Raw genomic sequence first — 22,070 nt, forward strand, 5'->3', positions numbered from 1 at the left:
AGCTATATAATGTCTTTAAATCAGATAGAATGATTCCCTCACTTTATTCTTTTTCAAAATTGTTTTAGCTATTCAACTTACTTCTCACATAAAATTTAATTCTACTATATCACTTTTTAAAAAATATTTATTTATTTATTTATTTATTTATTTATTTATTTATTTATTCATGAGAAGACACAGAGTGAGGGGCAGAGACACAGGCAGAGGGAGAAGCAGGCTATTTGGGGATCCCTGGGTGGCGCAGCGGTTTAGCGCCTGCCTTCAGTCCAGGGCGTAATCCTGGAGATGCGGGATCGAATCCCATGTCAGGCTCCCGGTGCATGGAGCCTGCTTCTCCCTCTGCCTGTGTCTCTGCCTCTCTCTCTGTGTGTGACTATCATAAATAAATAAAAATTAAAAAAAAAAAAGGAAGAAGAAGAAGCAGGCTATTTGTAGGAGTCCGATGCAGGACTCGATCTCAGATCCCAGGATCACAACCTGAGCCAAAGGCAGCCGCCCAACCACTGAGCCACCCAGGTGTCCCTATTACTATTTTTTAAAACTCTTTATCCCATCTGTTCTATGTCTTTGTTTTGCTTATTTAGTTATTTACTTGCTTCGTTACTTTCTTCTTTGGGGATTACTTTCTATAAATTTAAGACCTGCCTCCTTACTTGAAAGTTATATGATTTTTCACTCATTTTTCAGTGCTCCCCTAGAGACTTACATAAAATTATACTGATCATTATTTTATTCTCTTCATAGACAATGTAATAATCTTAAAATACTAAATTTCATTCTCCCAACTTCTGTACCTTTGTTATAATTTAATTATCTCTATAGGACATAAAATTTTATTATTTTATACAGACAATACAGATTTATTAATTACATAGTAATTAGTTATTTAGTCTTCTTGTTTCTCTTGGAAGCATCTCTGGGCTTCCACATGGAATCATTTTTCTTCTGCATAAAACCTGCTAAGTACTATTGATTTCATTGTGGATCTGCTGGTGAAGAAACATGTTTTGTTTTGTTTGACTGAAGATGCTTTTACTTCATCTTCATTTTCTAAGCATTTTTTCACAAGGTATTGATTTATTGGTTGGTAGTTTTGTTTTGTTTTGTTTTTCAATCAGATATCATGATTTGGAATATATCATTCCTCCTGGATACCACTGTTTCTGTTAAGAAGTCAGCTCTGGGCCTTATTGTTGATTCTTTACATTTACATTGCCTTTTGACCACCACCAACAGTCCTATCCACAGATGATTTTAAACATTTTTCTTTGCCTTTTTGTCTAAGAATTTTACTTTTATACATGTAGATATGCCTTTAAAAAAAATTATGCTGCATAAGATTTTCAGGCTGTTTTATGTACCTTTCATCAGTTTTCAGAAGTTCTTGACTATTCTCTTTTCAAATATTGCTTTTACCCTATATTCTCTTTTTTGGGATTTCAGTATGTTCCACTTTCTCATTGTGTTTTCTCTTATGCTTTTTTCTGTGTATTTCATTCCTTTAGTCTCTCCACACTTCATTCTATATGTCATCTTCTGATCTACATTTCATTTTGCCAATTCTTTCTTTAGTTCTATCTTATATGCAATTAAACCCATCCAGTACATTCTTAATTTGGGTTACTGTAGTATTAAATGTACAAGTTCAAAATGGTTAAATTTTAAAATTTCTATTGGGGGGGGCAGAATTTTCATTTTTGTCTCTTTTCTTTTTGAACAATAGAAAGAATAGTTATTTTAAAGGTCTATGTCTGAAAACACCAGCATCTGAACCCTGATGATCTATTTCTATTGTCTGGTGTTTCCATTCATTCCTACTTATGTTATCTTGTCTTTTTGTGCATATGGATCTTTAAAAATTATGTGCCAGACATTTTATTTGTAAGTTGTTTGTAGAAATAAATTGAGGACTAGGATAGGATACTCTATCAGGAAATATTTTTATTTCTATTGGGTCCCTATGAATACTTGCAATCTGGGATAACCTCAATTCAATTATAGGGATTAAGAGGATCCTAAAATGAGCTGCAGTTTCTATGAGGACCTATTTACTTTCAGTTTACCTTTCTCCTAGGGTGCAGCCCTTTGTGGTTCCAAATCTCAGGAAAGCAAGGTCCACCAAGATCTCTTCCTTGACTGAACCTGGGAATCTTTGTTCTCTTAGCCTTTTAAATATGTCAAATGTACTGTTCAATCTCTCATCTGTCCATCTGAACCAGCAAAAATGGCCATAAACACCGATCTCTATTATCCATTTTGTCTCGTTCTCCCCAATTTTTAACACCCTTAGCCCAATAGGCTTATTGTTTATCTACCTCATTCCTAGAACTTCTATGGTGCTGACCTTTCTCTCTCTTCAGCAATTATAACTCACACTCTCCTCTCTCTTTATGCTGCTTCTGGATATTAAGGGAGAACTCAAGTTATCTTACCTTATATTTCTATGAGGGACTTCCTGCTCTTTCCCTTGGCCTTTCTCCTCATTCCTTTCCCATACTTCCCTAGAATAAGATAAGTCAATGTGATATGAGTTTGAGGGAAGCCTCTTGAGGGCTGTGCTCCCTCAAGCTATGGGAGATGGCTGCCTATACATAGAGGACACCATGTTCTGCTCTCAACCATGTGGGCTATCCCCAATCTCATTAGTGGGATGCCTACAAATCCATTTTGAAGAGTAAAGAAAGATATTAGATGTCCATCTGTCCATATATTAAATTATATTACCAATGCAGCTTTTAGTCATAATAAAACTATTATTTCAGTCTCTCTTTGTTCGGCCTTTGTCTTATTTTTCAATAGGTTTCAAGCTCAGGAAAGAAAAGAAGGTGTGTTATTTATTGATTCTCTAAAAGTCTCCCAATGGCCAAGAACTTCTTATTATAACTCATTCTATGCTAGAAGCTCTTCATCCCAATCTTCACCAGTGCCATCACCCCAGGATTATGCCTGTAGCTTAAAAAAATAATACTGATATATCCAGCCACATATTTTTTTCCTCTGCATTGTCATATTCCATTTATAGCCTGGGATTAATGACATGCTTTGAATCACAATAAACTGAAAACAATGAATGTGAAGGAATTATCCCAATGACACAAAGAAATAGCATGGTACAAAAGTAACTATACAACCTGTACATTCTGCCCACAGGTATAATATCAAAGTTTACCTTCTCTAAGCAAAGTAACCAAATTATTAACTATATTTTACTTTTTCATAGTATGTAGGTTTTTAAAATAAAATATTACAAAGCAACCGACACATGATTTATTCCAAGCCAAGGGAAATATTTCCCTAACTGCTTGGACAAAAGAGCCTGAATAATACGAACAACAGTTCAGACCTCATCCCTAAATTCACAAACTACATTTACATACACATAACCATAAATAAAGCTCCTTTTTATCTTAAAATGTTTCCATGAGCCATGAGCTTTCATTTTCCTTTTTTTTTTTTTTTTCCTTCTTTCTGAGAACTTCTGCTTATTTGCAACTATTTCTGGGCCTCAACAGCACTCCAATAGAGTGTTTTGGCAACAACCACTGATGTGGTCAGCAACTCCTTCTGCAGCTGGGATTTCTTGAAAGAAGTGAGTAGCATTTGCCTTATAGTGCTCCAGCAACAAAACAAGCAAAACATTCGTGGGAATCAGTAGTCACAAAACTTAACCCCTCCTCTCTGTCTTTCCTTCCCCTCCTTCATGTGCTCGAGGAGGTCAAAGCCACTGGTGCACATTTTAGTAAGTATGACATTCACAGTGGGGCTAATACATGGATTCGATCCCAACCACTAAGCCCTGAAACAGATCGTGGGAAACTTCTGACTAATGTGATTGTGGGACTAATAACCTGGGTGTCACAAGTTGGAGGACGTGTCATAGCTTAAGACTATTTCCCCCAGAAGTAGACATACCTCAGGGTGGGTCTGCTCATGTGTATGTGTTTAGTCGGGAGTGGTTCAGCTATATAATGTGTCTAAAGGCAACGAGGCCACGGATTAACGGATTAAATAAACATAAATATCTAGCTCTGCCTTAACTGCAGCCAACATACCGAGCAAAACCAAACAAGAACAACAACAACAAAAACCCAAGCAATTTTCCCTGGCTAAGCAGTAATTCAGAATAAGCCAGTAGAGATAAGACTTACCAGGTAAAAGTCACAGCAAGCATTTAAAATGTGTGAGTCTTGTCTGGCTAATCCAACGTGAACAAAGCCACTCTAAGAAATCAAGGTACAGGGACGCCCGGGTGGCTCGGTGGCTTAAATGTCTGCCTTTGGCTCAGGTCATGATCTCAGTCTCAACACCCCCCCCCCTGCGTTGGGGTCCCTGCTCAGTGGGGAGCCTGCTTCTCCCTCTGCCTATGTCTCTGCCTCTCTGTGTGTCTCTCATGAGTAAATAAATAAAAACTTAAGAAAAAAAGAAAGAAATCAATCTAAATATTTGGAAAATGCTGTGATATTTGCAAAAACTGCGACTGTGGAAACACAGGCCACTGACTAAAATCTACCCTAATACCGCAAGATGTTACTATCTTCTACTAATGCTCGAATAACAACATAACCAAAGAAACTTCTCTGAGTCACTGTAACTTTAAATAAATATCTTGTTGGAATCAGAGAGATGGAAACCGCCTGTGAAAAGTGGAGTCCTACAGGCAACTCTCACTGAAGTCTGGAAAGACAAGCCATCCGGTTTTGTTCCTTTTTAAAAATTACTATTCTTTTATTGATGGTATTTTTATGTGAGCCTTAAAAACTTTCTCTCGGTATCAATCCCCTCCTGCAAACATCTGCCTTCACTTTGAGGAAGCAGTGACATTACCACCCGAGGGCTCCCCAGTGAGGGTCAAACACTTCCACTTTTGATGACCAATAGTTTTCAAAACCCACATTAGGCAAAAGGGCATTTCTCAGAAGGAAAACATGCTGTTAGCTCTGACAAAGGCCTGTCTATGAGGTCGCCTCCTGTTTGAATTGCCCCAAAGCAAGACAGATGCTAGAAAGGGAAGTTTGAGAATCGTTCTAATCCAGATCCACTTTGGGTTACTTCCTCTGCTTGCTTCCAACACAGCTGCACAGAATAAAACAAAAGAGGAAACGGGGACACCCAGACTGAATATTATTGCCTTCAGCAAAAACTTTTTAGAAAACCCTCTCAGGAACCCCTGACATCATAGAGATGTGTCATCTTCCTCACAGAACTTTGCTTTACAAGCAAGATTTATGCGATTTCTCAATGCAGACAATTAATGCCAGAACAAAGTTAGTGTGCAGGGCAGTAACAGGAAAGAGGCGATACTCAGGCAAAGTCTTTTTAGAAATCAAAATGTTCATTAACTCAACCAACTTTTATTTTAACCAACCAAATAAATAATGGCATGACATAGTGACTTTGGTTCAGAGGAAGAGACACAGCGAAACTTGGCCAAATCCCAGGGGCTTGGTGTTTCAATTCCACCTCTGTAAGACTCCAGGTGATTTTCCTGAATCCACTTCCTTGCTCTGAATCTCAGCATCCCCATAAAGAAAAGGGAGTTGGGCTTGATGATACTATTGTTTCTGGACATCTGAGTCCGGTGTTCCATGAAAACATAAAAGTAATATATATAGAGATGTAACTCATTATCCTACTGACACCTGATACTCCCTCCTTCTCCAGTAATAACTTCAGTTTAGGATGCCACCAACCACCTTGTTTCTATGGCTAGATATCTACTAGTCATCCTCTCCTCTTCCATTTTTCATAATATAGTCCTCCCTTATGTGGTTTACTATCTTTTCACTACATATTTTTAGTTTTTGAAAGCCTAGTCCTATCAGTTTAATACTTGAATCTTTGGCTGAACCATCCATTTTTATCAATCTTCTCAGGCAGTTCCCGAGCTCAGGTTTGCCCTCTCTTAGGGGAGCCCGTGCCAGCGTCTCCTAGCTGTTCCCCAGGCATGATGCTGCATTGGGTCACGTTGCCCTACAATCTAGCTTTTTCAAAGCCACCCGAGTTTCTTCTTAAAAGATGCATATTCTACATCTCTCTCCTACCTAAATCCTTCCATCATTCCCCACTGGACACAGAATAATGTCGAGCACCTTACCACATTATGCAGGATTCTTTAGTGACATTTCCCACAAATACTCCACCCACCCTGCAAAAACTCCTAATTTTCAATATTCTCCTGGATGCTTTGGTCTATATATACAGCATCCTAAAGCCCAGGTCAATATAAACGTATCCCTCAAGGCAGCTCAAGCCATGCCCCTCATGCTTCTGCTCTGCAAAGTTCATTCCTGGTATTTGCTTCCAAAAGGAAAAAGTGTAGCAGTGCAAAGAGACTTAAATGTTAGACATCCCTTTCTCTCTCCACATGAACAAAATTAAATTCCATTCAAGAAGAGGAGGATGTGGAAAAAGAACACATTGTCCGGAAACAATGATGAGCTGACAATCACAGTCCTTTAATTTCAGCTCTTTCAAAGACTTCATCGCCATGGGTATACCCAAAGGTATATTTAGTTTGTTGCCTATTATCAAGAAATAAATATTATAACTTCATAATTGAACGTCACTCTGAATATGACAGCACTCAGATAATCATGCATCAAGGCCTAGAAAAATTAGTATAACTTAGAAGTTTCCAGTGCTGAGGAAAAGAAACCACACCACTGAAACTGTGTCCTTGGGGGGTTTTATGGTTCTGGTTGTTAATTAGTCTCAGGGACACGATAAGGAACATCCCTGATGATCTAGGAACTACAGGAAGGAAGGTTACCTCTAGGTAACCTTCTAGGTTGCTACAAGACCATGAAACAGTTATTTCACTTTCTTGGGCCTCAGCTTTCCCACCTGACAATATGGGGACACGATGAGTGATGTCACGGTGGCCTCTCGTCCAGTCTGTAGGAAGATCTGCAGCAGTGGTTCCAGGACCAACCGTATACTTTTATACGATGGAGTTACAGGAAGGTTGGCCGATACTACTAGTTGTCTAGTTGGCCTAGGACATGCCTGGGTTATGCATGTTGTCTTAATACAATTATTTTTTAAAATGCGTCCTTGGAACGGAGCCTGGGTGGCTCAGTTGGTTAAGCATCCAGCTCTTGTTTTCAGCCCAGATCATGATCTCAGGGTCGTGAGATCGAGTCCCAGATCAAACTCTGGCCCAGTAGGGAGTGTGCTTGAGGTTCTCTCTCTCCCCCTCCCTTGGTCCCTCCCCCATCCTGTGCGCGCGCACACACACGCACACTCTCTCTCTCTCTCTCTCTCTCTCTCTCTCTCTCTGAAAAAAAATAAAATCTTTTTAAAAAAATGCCTCATTAGAGTTTTGAAAATGTCCCATTCTGGATGATAAATTTTAACAAAACAATAGTATGATGTTTAATTTTTTTCCCTGAAAATCTTTAGGGATTATGTATTTGTCCAGCTTTTGCCAAATCACTGATGATGGAGACGAGAACTTCAGAGCCAGGCTAAAAGCTTTTCCACCTTTTAAAACTCCTTAAACACATGTTTCTTTTTTTATGATTCTCAATCTTTTAGTGTAAAGTCAAAGATTCATATACTTTCATAAAATAGTTTTCATGTGTTATTTACTTTGGTTTAAGTTTACAGATTCCGGTGGGACCTTCTCTTTTTTCAAAGAATATCATTCTTATTGCACTCCCCCACTGACAGCTTCCTTGCTGAGGGAATTCAGCAAAATATATACATCATTTTACCATCTGCAGGGTTGATAGCACTTAATTAGGAAAGCCAGGAGTATCAGAAGACATTTTCAAAGCAGCACTTCAAGTAAGAGACCCCCTTCCCTCCTCTGCTGTGACTAATAGCTCTGCAACGCGTTTTATGTTCAATTGCATCACAGAATTTCCCCTAGAGAATATGGAATTCAAATCAGATGAACAGATGCTCACAAATTAAGGTACTCTATATACCTACAGCAATCATGAAGTGGAAGGTGGGGACAGGATACAGGAAAAATCAAATTTTGAAACCACTTTTATTTCTTGTCTCCCTTTTCCCTTCTCTCTTCTCCTCTCCATGGACCTCCTACCCTCCCCTCTGTTACTCTTCACCGTATTATTTTTCTTACAACCTCTTAGTTGCCATAGATGGATAGTCAGTGAGGGTTATTTGTTTTCAGGGCCCAAGCCAATCTCTTTTTCTCTTCTTCCCTTTATAGTCCTGGAACTTGCTCCCTGTAGTTTAAGAAACAGAGTTTGTAAATACTAAACTTTACTTTTTTAGGCTATGGTTCAGCAAGCAGAGAAATTTGCTTTACCCTGAACAGAAGTGTTTTTGCAACAATGCCAGTCCCCAGTTCCTTCCCCCTTGGATGGTTTCCCTCCAGATCACAGGCTTGTTAGATGAGGATCATCCGGGCTCATCTTCACTCAAATTCTACGTCCCAAACATTATTTCCCAATCTCTACCCCAAAGTGCCCCTTCTGCTCCCACTTCCCACCACACAGCTAATTTTCCCCTAGGGAATAGGAAATAAGAAAGGTATCCATACTAATGTACCTGATAAGGACATTCTTTATATCTTGTTTTTGAACCTTTAAATATAAAAAAATAAAGACATCCTTCCCTTCATGGGAGTTAGCCCTTCTTAACTGGGAAATATCGCAAAGATCGCAAAGAACTTTACCTTCGAGGATTGTCTTTGTCTTTCTATATAGTAGAGGAGATATCAGTGGCTCGTGAAAAACAGCCAGTTCACCAATAAACACTCTAATGAAAGCTTATTTTGGCACATTTTACGTCCTTCCATCTTCCTTTCCCAGCTGAATTTCAATATGTATATTTGCTTTTACAAAACGGTAATAATTTGTAATCTTTGTTGTGAAGCCTATAGAGCACAAACCCACATGTCTGCCTGTCCTCCATCATTCTTCACATCACATTATTTTATTTGTCAAACAATGCTTTAAAATGCCCTAGATTTATTTTTTTCTACTTCAGTTACAGCAGCTCCGCGTTTGTCTCGTGAGGGCCATTCCTCATCAGCCTTATCTGCTTTTGAAAACCCCGATAGTAGACTTGGCTGCGTGGCCACATGAGCTAAGGTCATTCACACTCATCTTGTCAAACTTGTCATAACCCCGAGATTTCACGTAACAGAATGTCCCCTTGTGCATTCTTGGCAATGCCACACAACAGGGGATTTAAGAATTCAATATGCAATATCATATTATCTAATTTGAGTGGTCGTTTCAACAAAATTTCCAGCATTGTAAAATTGTGGAATATAAAATAAACAGAGGAAGAAAACAATGTCCCACATCACTTATTCTATCCCAAGGTGGAGAGTTTATAGCACAAGGGGAAAAAAAATATCTTTTCTACCCATGATAGGGAGTTGGGGTCAGGAGGGTGTGAGACAGTATAAAAGACACATTTCCTTTAGAGATCCAGAAAATATCTTTGTTTACCATTGTAGTGTTGCCAAGGAAACACCAGCTACGTATGACATCATGTTAGATGGCTATCACAAGCACCATAACACTGCTGTTTGAATGTTACAGCGGATCTTGTCCCTCCTCTGTCTTTTCTGTTCTCTTAGGCAGAAGCCAAATGATCACTGGTAGCCAAAGATTGTAATAAAAGAGGGAAACGAGGGGATCCCTGGGTGGCTCAGTGGTTTGGTGCCTGCCTTGGGCCCAGGGCGTGATCCTGGAGTCCCGGGATGGGGTCCCACGTCGGGCTCCCTGCATGGAGCCTGCTTTTCCCTCTGCTTGTGTCTCTGCCTCTCTCTGTGTGTGTGTCTCATGAATAAATAAATAAAATCTTAAATAATAATAATAAATAAAAAAATAAAAGAGGGAAACTAGATTGTAGCCTATATTCAGCTTCAGTTGGAGCATTCCCATTTTATTTTTAAGCCAACTGTGGCACGTCAATTGTGCTTTGGGCTTAAGGGTCGCAGTATTCACACATCTAACTCCGGCCTCCTCAGCTGCCATCACTTGCCCAAAAATTTCAAAACGGAATAGACGTTCTCATCAGTGGGAGAAGAAAAGAAAAAAATCCCAAACCTTTTCCTGGATTACTTCAGGTTTTTCTGGAACACCCCTGTGCCTTTGTTAACATGGACTTGTTGACTCCTTTACATCTCCATCTGGTCTTGATCTCTTGTGACCACGAAGCCACAAGTGTAATAGAATGTCACCCTCCCTGTCTAACTACACTCTTCCAGCTTCCATACGATGCTCCTGAGAAAACCTTTCTACCCATGACCCTGAAAATGTAGGAAGGACTTAAGTCAGCTGTCCATGGATGTATAATGTATAATGTCCCTGTGTGTGCACAGGGACAAGGGCAGGAGGACAGTGGTGAGAAAATGCTCCTGAGCGGAGGTGCCAGGCTCTGCAAAAGGAAGGCATTTTCTGCATATACCTGTTAACACTTTTAATATTGTTTTGAAATTTCTGGCAGATTTTCGAGAAGGAAAATGCTTATGTCCTTTCCTGGATCTCTGAGAAATAATTACTCTCTGTGCCAGAGGGACTAGAGCAAGATTTGGGAAGAAGCTGGCACACGGCTACACCACAGACCACTCACGGCCCACGGAGGGCAGAGCAGCACTGTGGGCCCCCAGGAGTGTGATAAACCTTGCACCATGGCACGGAGGCCTTGGAGACTCACATGGAGCCTCAGCACGGGTCCAGGGAAGGGGACTCTGCAAAAAGCAAAGTAGAATGGTTTGGGAGGGGAAGCTCTGGGAGAGCCACACAGTTACCGTGACAGATATTTGAAAGATAAAGGATCACTTCTGTGAGACACAGGGTGTTTTAGTAAAGAATCAGGCAAAATGGGCAATAAATCGACAACGATGAGGTGCCAACACCTCAGCGGTAGCATCTCCCATATGATCCCCTATAGCACAAAAGGAGCAGACCCGGGGCTTTTCTTTGTTCAAAAAGCCCTTCCAGAAGTTGTATGGACAGCACTCTTTCTTCCTTGCCCTCCTTGGCAGTCTGGACACACTGGAGGCACCTTCCCCTTCGTGGGAGTTAGTCCTTCCTAACTGAGAATAAGTAGGTATCCGTGGCTCATGAAAAACAGCCACAACTAGGTGGCTCAGTTGGTTAAGCATCCGGCTCTTGTTTTCAGCTCAGATCATGATCTCAGGGTCATGAGATCGAGTCCCAGATCAGACTCTGGCCCAGTAGGGGGTCTGCTTGAGGTTCTTTCTCTCCCCCTCCCTCAGTCCCTCCCCCATCCTGCACACATATACACACACACACACACTCTCTCTCTCTCTCTCTGAATAAAATAAAATCTTTTAAAAAAATGCCTCATTAGAGTTTTGAAAATGTCCCATTCTGGATGATAAATTTTACCAAAACAATAGTATGATGTTTAATTTTTTTTCCCTGAAAATCTTTCGGGATTATGTATTTGTCTGGCTTTTGCCAAATCACTGATGATGGAGACGAGAACTTCAGAGCTGGGCTAAAAGCTTTTCCACCTTTTAAAACTCCTTAAAAACATGTTTCTTTTTTTTCTTATGATTCTCAATCTTTTAGTGTAAAGTCAAAGATTCATATACTTTCATAAAATAGTTTTCATGTGTTATTCACTTTGGTTTAAGTTTGCAGATTCTAGATTCTTCTCTTTAAGAGAGGGTGTCTTGGGGCAGCCCAGGTGGCTCAGCGGTTTATGCTGCCTTCGGCCCAAGGTGTGATCCTGGAGACCCGGGATTGAGTCCCACATCGGGCTCCCTACAGGGAGCCTGCTTCTCCCTCTGCCTGTGTCTCTGCCTCTCTCTGTGTGTGTCTCTCACGAATAAATATATATATTTTTTTAAAAAAGCAACATATTAAAAGAAAAAGAGAGAGGGTGTCTTTATTTTTTTATATGTAAGGTTAAAAAACAAGATATAAAGAATGTCCTTATCAGGTACATTAGTATGGATAACTTTCTTATTTCCTATTTCCTAGGGGAAATTTAAAAATTAGATGTATGGTGGGAAGTGGGAGCAGAAGGGGCACTTTGGGGTAGAGATTGGGAAATAATGGTTGGGATGTAGAAATTGAGTGAAGATGAGCCCAAATGATCCTCATCTAACAAGCCTGGGTCAAAGCCTGTGATCCGGAGGGAAACCATCCAAGGGGGAAGGCACCTACTGCCCTCCCACTGTCCACACAATTCACACGTTGTCAGATCCACTGCTGGATAGATTCCTGTTTCTAATCTCCACTGCCCTCCTCCAAGGTCTCTGCCATGCGATACAGTTCTCTGTAAGGTGATAGGGAGAGCAGGGTAATTACAGGCCCATTTCTGGAGTAACCAGTGATGATTTTTATCACTCGATTCACAAAGTAGCTCACTACTTACCAAACCTGCTGAAATTGCTAACCGTGCATGGAGCACATAGTATTCAAGGACTTACGAGAATATCTGGGAAAACGCTACTTGGAAATTTTTGACTGAAAGCAACAATCTAGAAACATAGCTCCTACCTTCTTCTAGGTGGGAATAAGACCTTTCAAGTAGTCTATCATATAAGTGGTATCTGTAACTCATATAAATATTTTTTTATATATACTGCAGAATTTTAGGATGTGACACATTTCTCTTAAATGGAAAATAAGAATGGATATATTCTTGTTACTTCAAGTTCATGGATTTTGAGAAGGCAGAGGAAATAAACTCTATATGATAAAAAAGGAATTTATGATTTTTAAAAAGATGAATGTCAGTTCCAATTTTTGTAAATTATTGCTTTCTGCAGAAAAAGAAAAAATGTTAGTATCTTTGAAAAATGTGTCATTTAGAATTATGTTTTCAATGAGGAATAGATTATAAGTTAATATAATGTTAATATATTATAATATAAGTTAATATATTATAATAATATAATATAAAGCCACATGAAGTTAAAGCTAAACAATTGTCATAAGGAAAAATTGGTTGCTTACTGACAACTTTAAGAGTGAATCTAAAAATTTTATTTTTTTAGTTGTATTTTAAGTTCATATTGTACTTATTATTATTCATGTAAGCAATTATTAAATTTTGTTCCAAATAATTTTTAAAATTCAAATGTGAGACTTTGTATTTTCCCTATTAAATTGCACTTTATGAAAATGCCATATTATTGATGTTAACCTGATGTTAGGAATGCTGAGAATTTTGTTTTTGCCTTGTTCACCTGATGACTCTCAGATTTTTATTTCTTCTCTGAGAGTTAGAGGACTAATCAACTCTTCAGGAAAGAATAAATACAATAGAGGAAGATTGCTAATCCCAGATGAATAGTAATAGGTTGGTTGGTGAAGGGTAATTAGGGTCTACCTTGTAACTCCAAGAATTCTTTTGCATAAAAGGTTTTTAGTTTGATGTACAAGGAACTCCCACTGTACCCGTTACCAAGATTCTACAATTGTTTCTGTTTTGCCCCATTTGATTTATTCTGTAGGTCTCTCTATTTGTGTATGTATGTATACATTTTTTTTCTGAAACCATTTGACATAATTTGGAGACAACGTGTTCCTTTACCCTTAAAACTTTTAGGGTATACTACCCAAGGGCAAGAACATTTTCTCACATAACCCCTGCATAGTTCCCATGGTCAGGTAATTTAACATTGATATCAGAATGATATGGACTGAATGCTTGTGTCTCCCCACATTTATTTGTTGAAGCCCTAAGTCCCCAATGTAATGATATTTGGAGATAGGACCCTTAGATGGTAATTAGGGTTAACAAAGGTCATGAGAGTGGGGCCCAAGCCTGATGGAATCAGTGCCCTTTAAGAAAGACACCAGAGAGACTTTTCTTTACCTTCCTCCCTCACCTTGTACACAAATAACAGATTATGTGAGTGCACAGTGAGAACGTAGCTGTCTATAACACCAACGGAGACTTCTTGCCAGAAACTGACCACGATTGCGTCCTCATCTTGGACTTCCAGGCTCTAGAACCATGGGAAAATAAATTTCTGTTGTTTAAGCTATGGTCTATTGTACTTTGTTATGAGAGCCCAAGCAGACTAAAACACTAATCCTTAGTCTATATTCAAAATTTGTCAATTGTTCCAATAATGTCTTACATGGCTGCTTCATTTTCCTCAGTTCAGGATCCAAGTTAGGATCATACATCATATTTAGTTGTCATGTTGCTTTAATCTTTATTTGAATAAAGACTCTCTGACTTTCATGACCTTGACAGTTCTGAAGAGTACAGATCAATTACTTCATAGGATGTCTGATGTCCTCTCATGGTTAAATTCAAGTTATTTGCTCCGGGATGGAAGTGATAGCTTGTCTTTCTCTGCACCATATATGGAAGTATTTGATACTGGTGGTTCCAATAATGATGATGTTTACTTCAGTATCCACCAGGTTTCTCCAGTAAAAAGTTGCTATCTGTCTCTCTGTAATTAGTACAGAATTTATTCAGAGACACTAGTTTATGTGAATATCCTGATTCTTCAAAATTTTACTCACCAGGTTTAATATACGTTGATGATTTTCTAAGTCTATCATTCCTTATACATTTTTTGGTTATCATTCTGCTGTAAAGAAGAGTGGCTTTCACTTCTCTCTTCATTTTTTGTGTTTTTTAAAATTTAAATAAGAATAGACTCATGAATTCTTATATAATGGCTTGCAAGTATTACTATTGTTACTGTTTTTTATCATATTTTGATGTTCAAATTGTTCTTACTAAATCTGCCCAGCAGAAGCCCATTTAGGCATTGTTTGGACACTTTCTTATGTTCTGTTACAATGAGATGCTCCAGGTCTATCTTGTTCTTTCCTGTTCCAGTTCTGAATTAGTCATTTCCCCCAAGAAGCCCTGGTCCTGGCTCCTGGTGTGCTCTTTGCTCAGGTGCAGCTTTGCTTCAAGGCTTCTCAGCACACAGAGGTATGAACACACACGTGCACAGTTTCTTTCTTCTCCATCATTCAAAATTCAAAACTTAAGTGTTAATGAGTTCTTTCTTCATTTTCTTTCCTATATCCATTTCTTTTTTTCTTTTCTCTTCTGGTTACCTTTCTATGTCTTTCTCCCTTCCTTTTTCTTCTTTCTTTATATTTTCCCATTTCTTCTTGATTATAATCAAGAGAAAAGATGCTCTCAACAACAACTTTACAGTTTGAAGAAATCACACCAGCCACTTTAATTTGTTTTAAGATCCTTAAGTAAAAGTTTAATCGATGAATAGTACTGCCAAAGAAGCAAAATATTTAGATTCATAATTTGACACAAAGTATTTTTCTACTTTTACTTCCTAGTTAAAGATCTAATTTAATAGGGCAATTCATTTTATTTTTCATACAATAATAGGTCCTGACTAACTGGGTGTGAATATAACATATCCATATCTAGTACAAATGAAGGCCTCACAAATCAACCTTTCTGGTACAAATTCAGAGCTCACAAAACTAAACTCTCCAAATCTGGTACATTTTTCTAGAATATTACAAAGGGCTCATCTATATTGATCAGGCTGCCTCATTCTTGCCCTTATGGCTTTTACCAAGGAATACATTCACAGAATTTTAGTCTGAAGGATACTTCAAAATTATGCAGTCCTACCTCGCCATCCTATACTCACTTCTAAAGAAAGTATTTATTTTGACAATTTTAAAAATCAGAAACTATTTAGAATTTTGTATCACTTTGAGTTAAAGCCTTTCGGTGCCTATCATAAAGTCATAAGCCAAGTAGCTTCAAAATATTTTAGTCAAACATTCATTTACTTTATTTGTTAAAATACTGACTATGTGCCAGGAACCGTGTAGATACTGTGGATACAGCACCATAGATAGTGCATGGAGAACATAGATAGTGCATGGAGTAGGGAGGGGATTATGGGCAGAAGCGCAGATTAGTTAGGAGGCTATTGCAACCATAGCCTAAGCAAAAGGTAACTGTGACATTGACTAAGATAATAGGTAAGGTTAGTTGGCTTTAGATATATTTTGTTAGAGCTCACAGGATATGCTAATGGATAGGATGTGGAATGTGAGAAAAGGAAAGGAGTCAAAGATGACTTAGGGATTGTATTTGGTTTTTAGGCTGAAAAACTGGAAGAATAAAGTTCTTTCAATTTGGGGAAAATAAATTTGGGGCGGGCAAGAAGTCAAGTGTGTTTTGTGGGCATGATAATTTTGAGATGAATATTCTATTTCAAAGCAGAGATGCATATGTATTTCAAGTGAAAAACTTTGTGGAGTTCAACACAGGGATGGAGACTAGAGCAGTCATCAGCTTACAGCATCAGCCTAGGACCCAAAGGTATATTTTTGGTTGGCATTTACTGAAGCTTTACTTCTAGCAATTGTTCTGAGAGCCTTACATGCCTTGATTCATTTAGCTTGCACAACCATCCAGCCCAACCAGGTAAATACTATTATTATTATATCATTATTATTTACAAATGAACAAACCAAGAGCAAAGAGAGACTATGTAATGTATCCCCAAGTTTCAAAGTGAGTAAATGTCAAGGCGGAATTTGAATCTCAGCTGTCTGAATCCACAGTCTTATTCTTAACCAACTAAAGGTTAGGTACTAACATAACTTGGCACTGAGACTTTGAGACAAAGGAGTTTGGAATATGTGTGAACTTCCAAGATAATAGGTCACAGCAATAATTAGATGCTTCATTATGATTAAATTACACACTGGAGATCTGGAAGTGTAGCAGGGTCCGTAGATACCCAATTTATAGCCATAGATTAGCTTAGTTACGGGTATTACCAAGCTCATAATGCCTAATCATTTAGATCTTGTGCACACATCTTGTCCTGCCGCCTAGCACTTGTGTAAAATCTCACTCATTTAAATCTTTCATCATTACCTTTCATCAAGTAGCAGTAAAGAGTGGCTACTAAAAGGTTCATTTCATTAACCCCTTGGCGTCTAAACAATTATAGTCTATGTTCATTTCATTCTATATAATAAGAAAGAATTTAGGAACTTAGTGTGGAACTTGGGAACTTAACAGAGATTTAGTGAGCACCAAATTAAGAGTGGTGATGTACTTAGGCCTGTGAGACTGCTTTTGCCCTAAGATTTTGTAAGTTATATACCAAATGCTGCTAATTAATTTCCCTTCCTTGATGAGGAAGTACTTCTGCTTTTCCTCTGCAGAGAGGACCACCCAACTCCTAGAACTCTGCTGTTACATATTGCTTTTGCTGACAGTGCTAAAAGTTTGCATTGTGAGAATAGATTCTCTAGAAATGCTTTTCCAACTTCAAGAATCATTTGTATAGAGTAGGTCTACAGCAGAAGTGAATGTTTGTTCTGTGTTTTAAGTCAGTTTTCAATCAACATGGCCCATGGACCAAATCACCTTTGTATGGCCTATGAGCTAAGAATGATTTTTCCATTTTTGAGTGACTGGAAAAAATCAAAGGAATAATATTTCATAACATGAGAAAATTCTATGAAACTCATATTTCAATGTCATAAATAAAGCTTTATTGGAGCATGTTCATCCACTCAAATACTGTTTAGGGTTATTTTTGTACTCTACAACAGTAAAGTTGCATATTTGTGACAGAAACCATATGTCCTACAAATGCTGGTCCTTAACAGATAAAGTTTTCCAACCCCTGCTGTATATACTTGAAAAAAGAATCCGTCATAACATATTTTAGAATATAAAATAGTTATTTGTTTTTGTACTGCTGTCTTTGAAAATCATGGTTCCATGTGGCAAAGCTGTCAAAAGTAAGAGGACCATCTTATCAATGAGCTAGAAAATAAACAGAATAGCACTGAAGCAAATCAACAAGTTATTGTAAATTGTTTTTTAATTTGATAACTCTCGGTAGAGAGGGTCAAATCTGAATTACTATTTGGCTGCTTTTAAATGATTTTTCCATTATTCCTTTAAGAGAGCTCATTCCTAAATGTTTTCAATGGACAATCCCAGGGGTCTATACACATGTATCAGTGTTGGACATTTTTTGTAGAAGAATGTGAAGAAGAAGGCTTTTTGGTTTAAGGAAGAGCCCTTGGACTTGACATAAGGAAGATAATTTTCCAACTGCATAAGGTTTTGCCTAATCACAATATTTAAAATTTGACTACCTCTTGCCATCCTCACAACTTAGTTTAACAAACTAAGTATATTTATCCTTAGTTTGAAATGAGGAAACTGAGGTCCAGAGCATCATTGTTATACAATGAAAAAAAAAAAGCATTGGTCCTAGGGTCAAAATCTCTGACCTCTTTCTCACTCAACTCTCCAAGTAATAGTGCCTTGCATAGAAATGCAAGTGAGAACCCTTGACCAGCTAACCCCAATGAGCTGTTATAAGATTAAATAAGAGATATATATACATGCTCTGAAAACTCTATAAAACACTTTATTTCAAAAAAGAAGAAAAGAGAAAAAAGGCGAGTGATTTACTTACATCAAATAACTCTTGGATAACTAGTGGGGTTCACCTTCCTTCTAGCCCTGTGTTCATCCCATTAGCCAAAGCTACTGGAGGTGAAAATGAAAATCATTTGCTATGGGAGTCTGTGCCTTCGGCCATCAAATATTTTCAGCTTAGTTAGGACAAATTTCACACCAGAGGGCTTGTGATCCACAACTGCATTGCTCTCATCTGTTTCCTCCAGCAAGTAGAGAGACAAAAGCTTTACACTGACTATATCAAATGCCATCAATTCAAAATTTTGTTTTATAGCATGGCTGCAAAAATCCTGAATGTCAACACAACAGTGCTCCAGATGCCACTCAATCTATGTACTTTTTAATAAATTGCAAATTTACTCTACTGAATAATATAATTGATAAAATCACCATATCTTTGGACTTCAGTGAATTGTTTGTGTGATGGTGTTGTTCTTCATTACATGCCTGAATGCACTCATTAAGCTCAGAGTGAACAATAAGCATAAAAAAGCACAAAGACAATGTGCCTGAACCAGCAGGAAGCCCACATATCAACCAGCACAGGATCTGGCAGGTCTGCTCTTCTAGAAGGAGAATGTTCCAAGCATTGTATCTAAATTTCACATTCAAGAGGTGATTTAGCTTTTTGCTTTCCAGTGAGGAATGAGAGCTGCATTTCCCTGATGATAAACATAAACCTGAGATGAGAAGATTTTTAAATTAAAATTTACCAACTTTTCAAGTTACTGACACTTTTTGCCTGCATTGTTTAAAAGCCTAAGCTCATTTTCAAACTCATTTTCCCTCAGGTTGTGTATACCTTTGTCTTCAAATAACACCATGTTCCAGGGAACTTCGGACGCTTTTTCAGTTCTTTCCTTGCTAATAGCAAAGGATATGCCCAACTAACCTGACAAGGGTTCTGCACAAGGCAACGCAGCTTCATTCCTATGGAAAAGATAGTTTCTGAGCCAGATTCGGCTGATATAATGGGTTCAGACAAGGGTTCATTTTTCTGGGCTCAAAGGTTAAAACAAAATACATTTGTTAATTAATTTACCAGATATGTATTGAACACTGGATATTTTGGGTTCTGGGGATAAAAAAAATGACTAGAATAGAGAAAGTTCCTGTTCCTGTGATCCTCACATTGGTGCAGGTAGGAGAGACAAGAGTACTTACCATAATAGGTTTCTCTATAATATCTTGTGTATGCTATATATAATACTATAAAGTGCTAGAAAGAAGATAATGGTGTAGTAAGAGAGCAAAGTGGTAAATGGGGTTGGAAATACTATCTTATATAGAATGCTCTGGTCACCATTAATGACGTTCCCCAGTTCTCCTAATGTTCACTTTCTAGGAACACTGGAGGGTTACATTTCCTCACATTTTAAAATTTGGGTATGACCATGTGACTTACTTTGGCCAATGAAATATGACTAAATGACATGTCACTGTCAGGCTGGAGAATTCAGGAGCTGCTGTGCAATTCTCTCAAGTGATGCCTCCTGCTGTAGCAAAGCTTTAAGTCTCATTGACATAATGCCAACTTCTAGTTTCCAGTCTGGCATGTAAAATCTTGGAAGTCATCACTTCTCTCCAACAAGAAAAAAGCTGAACAAACTAAAAATCGACACTGTTCATAAATTCAGCAGAGCATTGAGGTCACAGGGCAAAGAACTGCCACCAAAATTGAAGAGATAGAGAGGTGGATATTGAGAATTGCAACTTACTGGAGCAGAAACCCACAAGTAGAAACTTCCATCAGAAGTTAAAAAAAAAAAAAAAAAACACAAGGAGCTCAGTCTTAGAATTCCTGCACTTTAGTGAGCTTCTTACATTGAAAATCAGAGGAAAATTCCCTGGTGCTCTCCAAAAGGGGAGGAAAAGGAACCATAATGAAATGAAATGTGCCCAGAGCAACCTGTTTCTATTAACAAGGCATGCCCTCAAGAGGAACTATTTTACCAGAGCCTAATTGACTTCTGTTTTGCCAGAACCTAACTGATCTAGAAAAAGGAAAATACCCAATTCCATCTCCCTCTAGCTTTCCCACGTCAACTAACTAACCAGTTGAGAGACTGAGAAGCATTTGTGTAGATCACAGCTCAGGGGCAGCAGCACAGGCTCATTCAATGACTGAAACCTAAGTACAGAACTATATAGAATACTTTCCTTCCTCCCACATCTTACCACAACATCAATATACCACAACTATAATAATAAGAAGATACTACAGTAAGAACTGTATGCCTCAGACCTCATTTAGGAAGTTTTCAGGAAAACCCAAATACAAAAGGGGAGACAAAAACAAGGACACCAAGGAAGAAATTTCAGCTTCTGATACCAATAGCTACAGCAAACGATAATTACCAACAAACTCCTAACCAGATAAACATAAAATCTTACACTAAATAAAGGTCTCTTACAGGCATACTAAAAAACAAAAACACGGTTTGAAGAGATCTAGCAAGCATTGGAGCAGATATAGACAGCAGAGATGTGGGAATGTTAGACTAGAATTTAAAGCAACTAAGATTTAATACATTAAGAGTTATACTGGGAAAAATATGCAACATGCAAGAAAGGATGGGTTATGTAAGCAGAGGTAAAAACTCCAAGAAAGAACCAAAAGGAAATGCCAGAAATCCAAACTAACAGAAATGAAAAATGCCTTTGATATTTATCAAGGGACTGGATATAGCCAAGGAAAGAATCAGTAAACATGAATAAATGTCAATAGAAATTTCCAAAACTGAAAAGCAAAGAGTAAAAGTTATAAAAATGGTAGAAGAGAATATTTAAAAACTGTGGAAAAATTACAAAAGGTTTGACATATTCATAATAGGAATACCAGAAGAGAAGGAAAAAACAGAAGAAATATTTTAAGCAATAAAGACTGAGGATTTTCCAAAATTACTACTAGACACCAAACCAAAGATCAAGAAATCTCAGAGAATACCAAGTAGAATAAATATGTGGATAAAAAATAAATACCTAAGTATATCATATTCAAACTGTAGAAAATCAAAGACAAAGAAAAAAGTCTTGCAAGAAACCAAAGAATAAAACACTACCTATAGAGGAGCAAGAATAAGAATTATATCAGATTTCTTCAGAAACCATGCACATAAGAACACAGTGAAATGAAATATTTAAGATGTTGAAAAAAACAAACATCAACATAGATTCAACCTGTATCTGGCAAAAATTTCCTTCAAAAGTTTGAAGGAGAAATGACTTTCTTAGACAAAAATTGAGAACATTTGTTACCAGTAAACCTGCTTTCCAACAAATGTAAAATAGAAATTCTTTAGAAAGAAGAAAAATGATAGGTCAGAAACTCAGATCTACGTGAGGAAAGAAATCATGTTGGATAAGGAATAAATGAAGGTAAAACAATATCTTTTATTTTTTTTATTCTTACTTTAACAGATACCAGATTCTTACCTTATCTATTACTTTTCAAAATAATAGCAACAATGCATTTGATAATACAGCTTATGGATAAGTGAAGTGAATGACAGCAATTTCATAAGAACAGGAGGGAGGAACTAAAAATACTCTATTATAGGGCACTTGTACTTGAAGTGATATACCCTTATTTAAAAGTGGATTTGTATTAGCTGTAAATGTATATTACAAACTTGAGCACTAAAAGAAGTTAAATAATGCAATTAATATTGCTAAGAGAG

At 37.8% G+C, this 22,070-nt stretch overlaps 1 pseudogene; it reads right to left on the bottom strand.

Moving 5' to 3' along the window:
• Positions 1-2,062: 2,062 nt before the first annotated feature.
• LOC129514511 (40S ribosomal protein SA-like) overlaps positions 2,063-22,070 on the bottom strand; it is a 42,802-nt pseudogene continuing 22,794 nt past the window's right edge.

Source organism: Nyctereutes procyonoides, unplaced genomic scaffold (genome assembly GCF_905146905.1).
Source record: "Nyctereutes procyonoides isolate TBG_1078 unplaced genomic scaffold, NYPRO_anot_genome, whole genome shotgun sequence".
Lineage (NCBI taxonomy): Eukaryota > Metazoa > Chordata > Mammalia > Carnivora > Canidae > Nyctereutes > Nyctereutes procyonoides.